We start from the raw sequence: 13643 nt of genomic DNA, 5'->3' as shown, positions 1-13643 counted from the left end.
CCTCACTCAGGAATCATAGATAGACTCACTAAACTAGGCATAAACCCCTATGTAATAAGATGGGTTGCCAGCTGGTTCACTGATAGAACTCACACTGTGAAAGTAGCGGACTCCAAATCTGACTACCAACAAGTTGCAAGTGGTATCCCACAAGGTCCAAGGTCCTCTCCTGTTTGGCATCTACTTCTCTAAAGTTCAAGCCAACACAAAGGGACTCTGGCTGACCAACTTCACAGATGATTGCAAACTGGGAGCCATTATTGATTCTCAAACTGATGTATACATTCTACAAAAAGGTCTCACTGACACCAATGACTGGTGCCAGAACCATGGCCTTAAGCTCGATGCCAAAAAGTGCATTGTCATTCCCTTTGGGAAAAATTAGGTGCCCATGAATTACCACATAGGTGATAGTCCACTAAACACTGAAGGTGTGATAAGAAACCTGGGGACATAGGTTGACAGCAACCTCTCCTTTGAAACCACATTCCACTGTAGTCAGAAAGCCCTTCTATGTGGCACATCTCATTACAAAAGGTTTCTCATCCAGGAGGAAAGAGGTCATAATCCCTCTCTACTTATCCCTCATTAGACCTATTATAAAATACAATGCCCCATTTGGTATGTACCTCACTAGACACCTACAACAACTGGAAAGGCCACAAAAATACCTCACTGAGAGGATCTTAGGCCTTAGACACATGCCCTATATGGACAGACTCAAAAAAACACTTAGAGGCAATCTCTGCTTGACCTACAATGCCATGTCTGACCCAGAGCTGCTAGATATGCTACACCTAAAGAAATCTCAATCCCTCCATGCCACATGCTCCAGGGACCTTAACCTCATTACCACAATAAACAGAACATGCTGGAGGGACACGTTCCTAACCCAGAGACTTCCCATACTCTGGAACAAACTTCCATTCATGTCAAGCAGAGCACTTCACTGGCCCTCTTTAAGAGAAATCTTGACGAGTGGGTGGGCAATAGAAAGTTCAACCCGGGGATCACTTCAGTGGCCTTGCTTGACAGGGGCACTGGGAACTAACTTTAGGAGGCATGATGCCAGGGAATCTGCTTGGGCTAGGCTTTTATAGGCTCTAAGGCCATTAGTCTAGTACATGCCTATGAACCTATGAACATGCCATCACTAATGACCCATAAAACAGACACAGTGAATACAGCTGGGTCAGAAGAATAATTCCAAGAAAAAGACAAAAGCTCTCTCAACAGCTCAGTAATAAAGTCTGATTATGCCCCCGTTGCTAAACAACTCAGACAAGGAAAACACCAACTTTCAAACTTGCAGTCAACCAGATTCCTCACACTTCATTCTTAATGACATCATAAAAGGAAATTATGGTTGAACTTCAAAAATGAATGCCTTTTCTATCTATGTATATGGAAACATCAGATCATAGATTGATGGAGAATGAAGGATCCTTACCAATGCACTTTGATCACCTAACTGATGTAGGTAACACATTAGTGGTAATAGATCAGTGACAGCAGAAAATGAAGCATGTGCAGAGTAATAGAAGCGAGAGATCAGGGTCACAGGAAGAATATTAGACTTTCAGATTACTAGAAAAACAAGATGGTAGAAACCGTTTTGCTTTTCTGTGAAATATGTTATGTAAATGTACAGGCATCCCACTTATGGAGATCACAACAGAATGGGTTTACATGGTCTTTCTTTCATAGACTGTCTCTACATGGATTCCTAAACCTGTGGTAGAATGATTTTCCACCTAAACCCTATGAGAGAACTGCACTGTGGACCCCAGTGAAGATTATTCACATTGACAATCACAGAATCCTCTGTGATTATGACTACTCTGTGGAAATGAGAAACAGGAGAACTGATTGTTCCAGCCATCCAAATGTAAGCAGAATATTTGGAAATTCAGGCTCCTTTATCTTGCTACTGTTAAGTATTTTTACCTATAGGCATTACCACTTCATCTTCTTTGAAAATGGCAGACCTAAAATCTATGAGGCTAAATACATCCATTAATCCTAGAGGGTCATTAGAGCAATATTCCCTATAAAGCCATCAAAACAATTTTCCTTATTTCAGTGTCATATGCATGAGGCAGAAGATGGCAGCTAAAGTAACAATGTCAGAAGTAAAGTAGTATCCCTGAGGGGACAGGGAGAGGACTTGGAAGGCCAAGTTATGTTTTTTTCTTTTTGTGGCATTTATTCATCATAGAACAGATATTAGCAAAAAAAAAAAAAAAAAAACAATAATGCTTTCTACTCTTGATTGTCACTTGGTTGTTAACCTATTACTGTTTTTGATTGGTTATATATGTATTAATGCTTGCTTCTTTGCCATTCTTTTGTATACCACTTCTCCAAAATTCTCTTTAGTGGTTTTCTGCCAATGTTAGACTTTCTTCTGGTTGATTTAAATGTAGATCATCAGCATTTGATTGGTCATTTGCAAGTAAGCCACAGATCTTGTATGACCAAATAACTTTAATGACTGTAGACAATCCATGTGACACTGCAGCTGTACCATTTTTCATGATATATTACTAGTGTGACCAATTTTTTCATTGTGTGAAATTACATTTAATCTACTTGTTCAGTTTGTCAAGTTTACTAACTATTTCAAAGTCTTCGGTTTTAGCAGTAGTTGTTTTTTTTACAGATTCTGTCAGCAATGGCTTGCATATTTTACCTTACAGAGTGCTAAACTGTATTGTAATGGGGATCTTGAATGACTAAATTAAACTCAGTTGTATTTGAAGAGGATTAGTACTTAGACTAAGTAAATTGGGGAGAGGGAGTCTGCAGTAGCTGAAAAATGTTAACATGATGGAAACAATGAACTTTGAGGGATTGCACCCCTTTGGTTGCACAAGCTGTCTCTGCTTTACTTTCTCCTTTACAGATGAGATGCACACCATCCTTGGAAGTGGATGGATTCAATGCATAATATTCTTTTGCTGTTACTTGTTGATCAGGATTATCCCTGGGACATTGTAGCTTAACGGATGGTTTACTCTGCAGGGATCCCAAGGAGGACATGGATTTGACTAAAGGAAATGCTATGTTTGAATCAGTTTATCTGTACAGGACTTATTAAACAGCAAAAGCAATCTTGGGTTGTAATAGCCACAGTTTTCTTATTTATGACTACGTTTGCTAAACTATGATGGGGCATTCTTTAGTTACCTGGAATGTTAATGGGCAAACAAACCCAATTAAGAGAGCAGAATGTACAGTTTACCCCAGAAGGTTAAATCTGAAGTGTGTATGTCTACAAAGGATGTATTTAACAGCTGGAGAGAATCTCAAACTCACAGGATGGGATGCTTCTATGGAAGGTTTTTTATCATACCCAGAAGGGAGATGCAGAACAGGCAATCTATTGATAAAGAAACATACTTCTTTTGATGTTACACAAGTCTGATGGTTTAGGCAGGCAAGTCACCTTGAGAGGCTGAATAGAAAGAGAACAAGTTACACTAGTCAGTATATATGCAGCCTTACTGGGAGAATCCAATTTCAGCTTGCTAGCTTACTGCACAAGTGGCTGGCTTTCCAAGAGTGTATTGTGGCATAGAGTGGTATGGTGACTGAACACAGTAGTAAAGGGTAAACGTACCCTACGACTTTTTTTGTGCCTCCACTTAATAAATTTGATTGTACCTTCATTACTCAAATTGGGTTGATTGATTCTTTTAGGAATAAGCAAACCAGAGGAAGCAATTACACTAGTGAGTCTCCTATAATCACTCATTCTCCAATTCTGATAAAATATTGGTCTTTAAGGAGGAGGAAGGCTTATTAAGGAAATTACATATATTACCCATTACAATACAGGGATAATTTTTTTCTTCTGTAAGGATGACACTTTGTAGAATTGGTAATGTTTCTTTCTCCTTGTTTGTGTGTATGTATGTGGAGGGTGGAGTTGCGAGTTTAGAATCTGGGGATTAAAGTATTCAGTAAGAATGGGGAAAAAATAAATTTGATCATGTGGCTCAAATCTAAATCTAGAAGAAGGCTGCCAACATGAATTATAATTGTAAATGTACAACTTATTAGGATGAACTGCTAGCAGCTCACCAATGTGTTATGAGAGGAGAGTGTAGGGCTCACGAGCTTCTTATGTCAGCTCAACAAAAAATAGATTCAACTCTTACTAGTAGAAAAAAACTATGCCAAAAGAAGATTAAAGTTCAGATTGTTCATGGTCATTCCAAAAATACAGAAATATCTGTCACTGCAAATATAACAGTAACACTTATGAATGAATGGTTTGCAGGATCTGGAATATTTCTAAGTTGTGTTTGTGTGTGTGTGTGTGTGTGTGTGTGTGTGTGTGTGTGTGTGTGTGTGTGTGTGTGTGTGTGTGTGTGTGTGTGTGTGTGTGTGTGTGTGTGTGTGTGTGTGTGTGTGTGTGTGTGTGTGTGTGTGTGCGCATGTTTGTGTGGGGGGGTACTTGATTTTATTCTAAATCTTATTATTCTCAGCTTTATAGGCAAGAGATTACAGAGAATAGTATGGAAAGTAAAATCATTGATTTTCTGCCAACTCTTAAGGTTTACACTGTGAATCAGGATGAAGAATAAAACTAGATGCTTTCCATAACCTGAGAGAAAATTATCTTTCAACAGATGAGAAAGGAGAAAGAGAAATCACCAGGTTCAGAATGGTTGCCAGTAGAGCTATATCATGCTGTAGTGAGAATTTAATACACAACATTGAGCTGTTAGCAAATTATCATCTCAGAAATGGTAAGCAGTTGCAAATGACCTCTTCGCGGTGGAATCAAACATACCCATTTCTGTATTGACTCATGTTTCCAAACAATTTATGTGTATTTTAGCCAGGAGCATTAAGTCTCTTATTACCACAGTTCATACTTCCAGATCAAACAAGCTTTGTCCCAGATCTTATAACATTTGGCAACTTAATCACAGCTTTTATGGTCCTTGAAAAATCTAATAGGACTTGAAGAGCACTGCCCTAGACAAGAAGACTTTCAATAAATGTTATTGGTTATTCTTATTCAATGTCTTTAATGTTGGTTTTCTCAATACTTTGTCAATTGTTATCAAGGCTGCATAAGTTCTCTCAGGCCCAAATTAAAATTGATTCTAGATGCTCTTTACCAAAAAAGATACAGTGGTATATCAGACAAGGTCCTCCACTTTTCCCATTACTGTTCTCACTTTATATAACAACAATATTTGAATTCTGGGGTCATCTCCTTCTTGTGCAACTTCTGTGGCTTCTGCAATGTAATTTTTCTGTGTATGCAGATTATCTCTTAGTCTGCTTGAGTAGCCCTAAGACAAACATAATAACATGTACTTCCTGGTTACTTGGTGGGTATAAGATCAATATAGACAAGATTCAGATAGTCAAAGTTAACTACACTCCATCTTTGGAAATAAGAGGTAAATTTACATTTTTGTAAAGGGTTATCATTATGAAATACCTTGGCATTCTTATATGGCCTCAGGTTAAACACCCAGTAAAACTGACTTATGTTGAAGTACTTTCAAAGTCAAAGAGACTAATACAAAGTTGGAAAGGTTGCTGTTAAGACTTGCATGGTTTATTAACTCTCTTTTTCTTTATACTGTGTACGGTATTCTCCTTTCACCTCTGCCCCCACATTTATCACACTGAAGAGGCAGGTGTGGTAGGGTAAAAAACAATTAAATGAGATTGGGTATGGGTATGGGAGAGATGAGATGGTCAGGAGTTCCTACATCCAAACTGCTAGACCTCAGCTAGTTATTTACTTGCTACCTGATATACCAAATTCCAATTGAAAAACAGTCTTAAAGGTTGAAGCATGCACTGATCATTCCACTTTCCAAAATCTCCTCCGCTTCAGTGGCAAGTGGCAACAGACTTACATCTTATCTCAAAGTTGTGCTCACTAGCTAAATTTCTTAAAAAAGATAAACTGTGGACAAATACTAGAATACATTAATAAGCATGATATTTTAACTGATAAACAACATGGCTGGCATGACAACTACAGCACTATGATCACTATATGTATTGCCTTTCAATTCAAACTTATTCTGATACAGACAATCAGCTGGTAAATAGCAATAGATTCCTTAACATAAATGAGGTTTAGCAACAAACCAATTTGTCCAGGGACATCTTCAGATGGGGTTAGAGTAATATATTCGTGGGAGTTAAGTGGGTTGGGGGAAATGAAAGGGTTAAATGGAAGGAGAGATGATTGACAGGAAATGAGGTAAGGGTGGGGAGGGGCTTAAGGGGTTTAGGCAAGTGTAGTTGGGTAAGGAGCCACATTTTGACGTGAACTTGCTAAGGCAAGTGTACGTCCCAGATGACCTACTGGTGTTCCAGAGGGGCAAGTGGGCCTCAGGTTCCTGGTTGGTGCAGGGGTTCATGTGTGTGGGGTGGATTGTATATGCAGTTATATTTATTTATTTGTTTACCCCCCCCCCCCTGTGTAGTGTAGGTGGCAGATGTATAACTATATTGTATATGTGTGGGTATTTATTAGTGATGAGTGTTTTTGGTTGTCTTGTGCTATGACTTGAGAGGTGGGGCCTTTCCAGACGTGTGTGTTTGGCTCATGGCAGTTGCCATGCTGTTGAGGAAGAATCGGATGGTTAGTGAACTTTCCTGCAGGGTTGATTCGTGGCTGGATAGGAGAAGGTGATCTGGTTCACGGGTTCATTGCCTGGGTGGGGGTGGGGGTGTTGCCTGAATGGAGGCAGCGTGATTTCCTGGTAGATAGCATTGATGATTGTGGACTGTTGGTGAGGGATTGCGGAAAGGAAAGGGGGGTGAGTTTGGCATGGAGGTGCCGGCATCTGTGGTCCTCTACTATGGTTGGAGCTCCTTTCATCTGCTCATGTGGGTTTTTTTTTTTTTTTTTTGGAATGTGGCCCTGGCTGGCTGCATTCGGTACTTATTCAGAGTTGATATCTTTCCTTTGCTTGGCTTCTTTTGGTGGTGGTTTGTGGGCTGGAGGAGGCTGCGATGGCTGTTTTTGTGGGCTGTGGTCCACAGGAGGAGGAGGATGTTGCTGCTGCACATGCATGATGTAACGCCAAAAAAAAAGAAAAAAAAAAAAAGGAAGGAGAAAGCATTGATCCCAGGTATAGGGGACCATGTCTGTCTTTCAATTGTGCAGATCCTCGGTTTGTTTCGCCTCATGGTTTAGGCTGTAATCACTGACATTAAGTGCATTAAGGGTGATTATATTTGGGCTTCATGCTTGCATCTGTGGGGTGGTGCTGGTGAGACTAGAGTGTATATTTGGGCTTCATGCTTGCATCTGTGGGGTGGTGCTGGTGAGACTAGAGTGGGATGCAGTTTATGAAAGTTGTTTTGTAGCAGTGCAGATTAGTGCCTGTGTCATCCCATGATTCTTGTTGAGTGTACTTGCAGGAATGGTACATGCAGACCATGCTCACGTGGACAGTGTGCAAAAGGAAAAGAAAGAAAATGGTTAACTGCTGTGCATATCTTTTGGCCATGCAGATTTCATGGAATGTACAGATGTTGCCTCGTGCTTGGTCTGTTGTCATGAAATGGTGGTTTGCGGGCTGGTTGGTCATTGCAGGGCCGCGTGCTGTCGGGCGTGCCTGTTAGTTAAGGGAAAAAAAAGGTGAAAATAGCTTCTTGCATTGCCATTTGTCATGTTTGGTTTAGTTTCTGTGGAGTTGGGGGATTCTGGTTCATTGGGGGTTGCAATCAGAGGTGATGGCGGCTAGATGCGTTCTCACATTTTTGCCTTGGGTTTGTGGAGGCAATAGTTGGAGGTTGTTTCCCTCTTTGGGACTTTGGATTTGCTTGCCTGTTGCACAGGGCTATGGGAGGGGAGGTTGGTGTTGTGGCTTGTAGTGTACTTGCAGATGATTGCAGGGTGGCTTGGGATTGATCGTGGAGGCGGAGGTTGGGGATGTCTGGTCAAATGTGGGATGCAGAGAGTCAGGTGGCTGCTGTGGTTGGATTCTAACAGTCCAGTGCAGCGGTTTGCACTCGGCTGAAGCAGTGAGTGGATTTTCGTGGGCTTCAGTGAAGAGGAGTCATGGCTGCTGCTGTGCATGCACTGTGCAGGCTCTATGGTGAAGGGTGTTTGTGCTGCAAAGGAGTGCTTGTAGGTAAAGACTACTACATAGCTAAGGGAATTTTATGTGGGTCTAGTTTGAAAAAAAAATAAAAATTTTAACCTGTTTTAAAACTGAGGCCACTAAGAAATTAAGCACCCATCAGGTATTTCTGTCTTACTACAATTGGATGCACTTCACAGTGGGAAGGCTGGTGTATGAATCTGATTTTAGGTTGAGATAATAAAGTGCTATCCTGGGGTTCCCCATTGGTGTCTCTATTCGGATGGTTACGAATGCATTTTCCAGGGTCGGAGTTTACCAGTTTGAGCTACTCTATTTTGGATTTGTGGGGGACCTGACAAAAGTTCACCTCCTATACTTTTAGTACAGTTTTGTACAGTGACAATCCAGCCTCTTGTATGTGTCTCAATGTGTCTTCAGAGTAATGTAGTAAGGTGTCTTTGTTTGAGCCTTCATTTCCCTCATTGTGACAGATTTGTACACCGTTCCTGCCCTAAAAGGTTGAGAGGTGTGGGCCTTCTGCTGGGGAGGGGGGTGATAATTCCATGTTCTTAAATTATTTCCACCAATGATATAGGTGAAGTATGTTCGCTGGTGGAGGCTCTTTCCTCTCATTGGTGCAGAGTTTCAGAGTGTCCAGGTTTATTCATATGTTGGTTCATGCTCATGAAATCAAGATTATGGGAAACTGTGGTCAAACTTTGGAGGAGTGGAGTCGGGGTGGGGTGGGGGGGTTTGTAGATTCATGTTAATGCAAACCAGTAACTTTGTCAACTTGCGAAGTTGTAAGGACAATATGTAAGTATCCATGTTGGGGTTTTGTTCCCCCTTTTCCTGTGTGCTACGTCAGATGCCTTGCTGCAGTTAGTCATCTGTAAAGTACTAATAATAGAATAAAAAAAATGAAGGGAGCGGCACATAACTACTGGGGGCAGGTTTGAGGTCATGTATTGTGTAGTACAGGAAAAAGGGGGAGCTGCAGGATGGGGCTTTGTTGTATGGTCATGGGGGGCCCTTGGTGTTGCAAAGCAGGCATTCTGGTTGGCAGTGGGGTCATTTGGGTGCACAGCAGGGTAGTTTGGCTGCTTCCAATTTCCACTTGAAGGGGATCATAGGTGGTGAGTCATAACTTTCATCTGTACAGATTTTGCAGAATGTCCAGAGTTTGCTTCATAATTTTGTTACATCTTTCCTAAAATTTCCATTTTTTAGCAAATCATTAAAGATTTACATCAGAAAATGACAGACATTTGAGTTGCAGTCATTATACCCTTCAGGAAATTCATGCCAATGGAGACTTGTTGTTCTAATTACTTTCACAGTTGGTAAGCAGGAGTGTGCAATAGTTTATAAAGTGCAAGAAAGTTTAGAAATTGTCCCTATATTTGGTGGTTGTCCCACTTTTACTTATAGCTTTGTTAGACATTTGTCCTGGGGAAAGTGAGAGGGATACCTGGCATGTAGTAAGTAGACATTGCTGCCCTGAGGTAGTAGTAGAGGCTGATTTAAGCTCATTAATTAGACCCTTCTTTAAACTTTGGGGGTTTTCCATTAGGGGTTCTCATATCTTGACAGATAAAGTACTGCAGACGTTAAGGGAGAGGTCATAGTGATAATGTGTTTGCTGCATAAACACTAGGCATAGAGTTTGAGGCTCACCATTGTTTTCATTCTGGTAAAGGCAAGGTGAATAATTTGTTGTCTTTTGCAGATACGGAACTTGAGTGGGATGTGATTGGTGTCCTGAAGGAGGGGGAATTCGGAAGTGATGGAGGCTGTTTCAATGGAGGTCCCGGTTGCTGTTTAACAGCAATGGTTCATTTATCATAAAACTATGGTTGTCTAGCAAATCATCATGAAGTCAGAAATGACAGATGTGAGCTTCAGGCTTAATACCCTTCAGGCAATGCATGGTAATGCAAAATGTGTTATTCTATCAGTTTGTTAAGTTTGTAAGATCAACACTTTGTGTCCCTACTTTTTGGCCTTTGTCCTCGCATTATTTATGGCTTTGTCCAGACTTCTTGGCTTAAGTGGTTGAGAGGTATGGGTTGACAGCATTACGCTGAAGGTTTTGGACGGGGGGGGGGGGGGTCTGGGTGGAATGTGCTAACAACATATCCTTGCTACACAGACATTTTCCAATAGCCTCATACCTCTCATATACAGATTTCAAAGGAGGGAGAGGTATGCACAGAATGTCAAGATCTTGGTGTCATCATTAGATGTTCACAGAATGCCCAGAGCTATGCTTCTCAAAAGGGAGGGAAAGGGAGAGTTGATAGGAATGGGGGAGTTTGCACTGGAGACAGTTTATCTTCATCATACAAGATGTCTTTTGGTGCCCGGCACAAGTTTGATTTCTTGCACTGTTGGGTCATGCAAGACTTCAGAGGCCTCCAACTTTCTTTTAAGGCATTATTTGAAATGGATAAGATCTCTCTGGACACTCGTATTTGGGGAAGGAAATATTTGTAGGCGTCACTCGTTCCCTTAATGGTACTGCTGCGCAATTTTTGAGAATAATTTTATTTTAGTTCTTTGCTTTATGTAGTTTATTTCCTATCATAGACCCATTTGGTAGCAGTATGTTCCATCTTTGGCTGTGATAGGAATTGCTGAAAGATGTGGTGGGGCTGGCTGCAATAGGAATTGCTGAAAGATGTGGTGGGGCTGGGTTACTGAGAACAGGGGATTTGAGATAGGCCCTTGATAGTGCTTAATGTTGTCAGTGAGGACATTTTGGTTATTTGTGGGGGAGTCCACTGTATTCACAACTGCGGTTGCAGGCAAGGGTAGTGGCTGGACAGTTGATCAATAGGATGGGTATCTGACAGGGTTTAATGTGGTCATTCAGAAGCATTGGTTACATGTGTGCCATGTATTTACACTCTTTCTTTCTTTACTAGGTGGGGGGATTTAGCTGAGGGTACCGTAGTTGCATGGGCGACTAGGCTAACTGGACTTACTGAATCTTGATTTGTGGTTTATTGGTCAAGGGTTGGGGTACATTGATATAAAGTTTGACAGGCTGTGGCTATTAAGAGAGGTTTTGTTTCAGGGGTTGGTGTTGGGAAATGGAAGTCCATGGAATTTTATTTATGTGGTACTTCATGTGATGGGGGGTATTTTAGTCATTCAGAATGTGGTTGTTGGTCAGCAAATGCTAGGTTGGTTATTATGTTTTTCTGTTTATATTGCATAGTTGGATGTTGGAAAGGAAATTTACATTTTGTTATTACATACACTGGATTGACCTTGTATGGTTTCACATGGCGTTGGGTTAATGTTTTGGTGCTGGCTTGGGCATGTAATGTTCTGGGACTCCTTATGGTAATATTACTAGTAGTCAGAGTAAATGAGAGTTACTTAAAGTACAGACATTATACAAAAGTATGGTTATTTTAGTATTGGAGAAGGATTGTTGGATTATTTTAACCATTTAGTCAACCGGTGGTTTTGAGTAGTCATATGACAGGGTTTTGTGTTGATAGGGATCCAGTTTGGTTTCAGGTGGATGTTGTACACCGTATGATACTTGATTTAGCCCTCCATCTATGTGTGGTTAAGTCTAAAAATTTCTTAAGAGGGAGAGAGAACAGCTTGGTCAGGCTGATGGTGGAGAAGAGGGACAGGCTTGCCCTCTTCTGTTCCCCCTCTGGTGTTTGGATGTTCATTTCAAGGATTTGGGGAAAGGAAAATGAGCAGCTGGAGGAAGCTTGCTAAATAGATAAGCAAGCTGAGGTAAGGACACTGCTTATTTGACTGGAAGGTAATTCAATGAATGGTGTGTGAAGTGAGATGGGGACGCTGCTTCATAAGTAAAGTAAGCGAGCAGAGGTATGGACGCTGCTTACTAGGCCAGGATGAGTAAGGTCATGTTATTCTGAATTATTTGGTTGGATGGGTAATTCAATAAATGGGATATGAAGTGAGTCTTGGACACTGCTTCATAAGTAAAGTAAGCAAGCAAAGGTATGGACGCTGTTTACTGGGGCAGGATGTATAGGTACGCTGCTCTGATTAACATTACAAGGATGTTTATGCTGTGATTAAAAGCAACTATACTATGTCCAGTTGTAATTGATAAATTTGTTGATCAAAGCTATGTTATGGAAGTTTAATAAAGGTTGTGAAATGTCATTCAGTGTGATGTGTTTTTTGAAGAGGACCAGGACAAAATGGACCTTCAAGACAGTGGTTAACTGAAGACTATTAAAAAAAAAATGCTTCTTTGTTTTTTATAATCCTATTTTGTTTTTCCTTGTGGTCTCTTACAGATAAATTAAGCAGATGATATTATTTTAACAAAATATGTCAAGAAATTATATTTCATCACCATGGTGCTGAAGGAGGACTTCAAGGCATTGTAGAATTTGTCAGCCGTGAATGTATCATTAAGCTATTTGGTATCCCACAATGCATTAAGAATGCGCAACCATTAAAATCACCAATCCCACTGGTAAAGATCTCCCTATAAATAGGTTCCAAGAATACTTCAGAATTACTCTTGATCTCAGCCTGCTCTTTGTATGACATACAAAGTTTCCAACTTGCTAACATTGGGAGCTAGACAGTCTACGTCAGTTAGTGTATCACTTCCCAGACTTGAATAACATTTTTTTTATAATTTCTATGCTCTCTGCAAATTGCTTCTCTATTTTGAATAAAAGAAAACAAAACACTCAGATTTATTCATCTGGCAAACAATACAGTGCACCATTTTGTCACACTAACCAAATGCTGCTGGTGACCAATATTGCCTCCTTACTTCTACATACTCTTATCTTTAAATTACTGTATGATAGTTATTGTCCTCCCTGAGAAGGAGGTTATTTTAAAGAGACAAAAGGTATTTTTTTCAAGGTCCTGAAGTCTTAGCACTAACAAGGCCTGTGTATACTTGGCTACCTTCATCAAACCTTCACAAAGCTAGTGGCATCTTGCTGGAATGCCTTTCCTGTAGAAATCAGGCAAATTGATGTCATGAAAAAAAAGAACAGAATAAAACCTCACACAGAGAGAAAGAAAACAAATGCAATTGTTTTAGAGGCACAAATCCTTCCAACTTTGTTGATTTAACATATAGCTACTTAATACAAAGGCACTGAGTTCTGTACAAAATGCATTGATGGCATAATACCGTATAGAGTTTTATATATATATATATATATATATATATATATATATATATATATATATATATATATATTTATTTATTTATGGGTCTATATCAGAAACATGAACTACCAAAAGCATGAATATGAAATCATCAAGATGAGAAGAAATAAATGTCAGAAACTCAAACGGTTCAGTGTTTAAAACTTCACGCTATACATTCATGTGATGCACAACACTGAACACAAAATCCATTCATGACGCAGTTGAACATAACCACATGAATAAACCAATAACAATAATGTATGAGTAACATTTCTGTTCCTTTTTGGGTTTTTGTTAGTTTGTACATGTTTACTTGGTATCCAGGAATATGCATCCTAATGTCAGTGTATTCCAGCGCTGACAGCAATGGTACATTGGTTT

Source organism: Protopterus annectens, chromosome 3.part1 (assembly GCF_019279795.1).
Source record: "Protopterus annectens isolate FY-2018-M chromosome 3.part1, PAN1.0, whole genome shotgun sequence".
Taxonomy (NCBI): Eukaryota; Metazoa; Chordata; order Ceratodontiformes; family Protopteridae; genus Protopterus; species Protopterus annectens.
This window is presented reverse-complemented; position numbering follows the sequence as displayed.